This window comes from Fukomys damarensis, unplaced genomic scaffold (assembly GCF_012274545.1).
Source record: "Fukomys damarensis isolate Sample0158 unplaced genomic scaffold, DMR_v1.0_HiC HiC_scaffold_16, whole genome shotgun sequence".
NCBI lineage: Eukaryota > Metazoa > Chordata > Mammalia > Rodentia > Bathyergidae > Fukomys > Fukomys damarensis.
Window position 1 is genome coordinate 21,142,918 of NW_022900928.1, and position 2,518 is coordinate 21,145,435.

Sequence of the window (2,518 nt, forward strand, 5' to 3'; positions counted from 1 at the left end):
CCAGCCAGGCTTGAACTTCTCCCACAAATATTGAAAACTCTAAGGACCAATAATGTACCACCCTTAACCATAAAAATGAGATCTACCATTAAAGTTTGAATACTAAGACAAACCAGAGATGGAGCTACTGTTACCCTCAATAAATATCTACTAGGAACAACTTTACTTCCACTAACAATAGAACAGTATTCAACAGTAATAGCATAAAGTTAAGTAGCTATCCAGAGATTCATAAAGTGTAATAGTTGCACTAGTAAAGGTCAAGGAGGTGAGGAACTAGAGAAGCAAGAGAATAAAATTTGAAAAATTAATCAATGGGATATGAGAAGGAGGAGGGATCACATCACTAATGTCACACTGTGTTCATTGCTATAGATGTATTCTGAGTTTGAAACTCATGCAATGCAAATTCTCTAATTTTGTTCTTATTTTCTAAAATTGCTTTCACAAATTCCAGTTATTTGCCTATCTATACAGAATCATCTTAATTTATACAAAAAATTTGTAGAATTTTGATGCGCATTTCATTGAGTATATGCAGCAAATTTTGGAGAAATGGGATATTAATGATACTAGTTGTTCCAATCCATGAACATGATACATCTCTTTTCATTCAATTATTAAATTTAAGGTTAGCATTTTATATGTGAAAATTAGTACACCTGGACTTTAAGTTTTTTGTTAGAATTCTGCTGTAATTCTAATTCTGGTAATTTCTCTAGCCACTTTTAAAATTCTCTTCTTGAGTTCACCTTCCAGGATTTTGACTGTGGTGTGTCATGAAGAGTTTTTTTTTTCTTTCTGATTGTAGCTATTTGAGGTTATACAAGCCTCACTTATCTGTATGCTAAATTATTCCCCATTTTTTAAATGATTTCTGCTATTATTTTAGTCAATAGGTTTTAAGTGCCATTTGTGCTCTTTTGATTTTTCACTAATTCCAATTAATCTTAGTTTAGACTTCTTTGTGTTATCTATATGTTGTTGGGTCTATTATTCATGCTCTCTTGTTGTTTTTAAGGTACCTTTCATTAATTTTTTACTGACAACATCCCTGTTGTCTCATTCTGTCCTCACATTTGTTACTGCTGCCTCCCATACTTTTGATAGAATTTTAATCTCCTGAATTTTAATTTGAAAGCTTTTATGGACTCATTCTTTTTTATGCTGGTCATTCATATTTTGCATCTTTTTTTTTTTTTTTTTTTTTTTTTTTTACTGTGTTCATCAGAAATATAACACTTAGAACACTCAAAAATAATTATAAGCTGTTTCATACTCTCTAGTAATTATTAAATGAAAGTTATAGAGATGTACATGAACAGTTAGAAACAAAAGAATAAATTGTCCACTTGAGAATTAACAATCTTGAAAGTTTATTTGGAGCATTTAGTGTGAATTGAACTGCTCAATATCCACTACAAAAATAATGATGCTCCATGATGATTTTGAATTCATGTCTTCAGAGGTTTATCCTCAAAGGACAATTAAAATGAAAGATAGTTATATAACTATTAGGAGTTTGACTTGTTACAAAAAGATTACTGAATTTCAGGAGGTAAGACTAGCTTTTGTTAATGAATCTGACTTATTGATTTTCACTTATCATTTGAGAAAAGCTTTACTCTCAAGTTATCAGTACTTAAAATCTGTGGTATGGTAACAGAGCTTGTATAGTTAAGCAATCAGCTAGTGACTGATTTTGGTTGACTTGTTTTATTTCACTTTCAGATGAATAAACAATCAATCCAAGTATCCAGGATTTCATATTTGTTTACCTATAAGGAACACATATGGTCTTTCAGCACTATCCACACTTGGCAATCTGCCAAAATGTTAGCTCTAGGGTGTTTTGGGTATTTGTTGATATGTAAAGATTTAAACTGAAGTCTTTAAATGTCAAGATATAAAAAAAGATCTTTGTAGAAATACTTGATACATGAATTGAAATGGTTTAGATTCAGGGCAAGTATAGAAAATTGGTTCCTATATACTCAGAAAATTGGAAATGAGGGTGATTGTGGCCATGTATTCATTGATCATCCCTATTTCTTAGTCTATATTTAGCTACACAATATGCTAAAAGGAATACTATTTCATGATGCAAAAATATCCATTAAAATGTTTGTTTTAGTAGGAAGTGCTTTAATTCTTTGAAGTGAACCAGCTTTAATTTTTTCAAAGTGAATGTCTTTTCAAGCTTGTGTAAGAAAGCAATATTTTTACTTTCAAATAAGTAAAAAATCCAATGAATGTACAACAGATGATTTCATTTATAACCCTAATTTAAAATTTCTGTCTGTTAATAGTATTAAAATAATTTTATTTCTTCTTATTAAATATAGTCACATTTAACTGATACATAATTGTGAAATGTACAAAAATTACATGGCTTGGTTACACATTAGCTATCAGAAGGAGTACATGAATCTGTTATTTACTTGTTAGATGTATTGGACTTTATAGTAACTATTATTTAACTTCATTTTAAAATTTTTATTATTTTTATTTATTTATT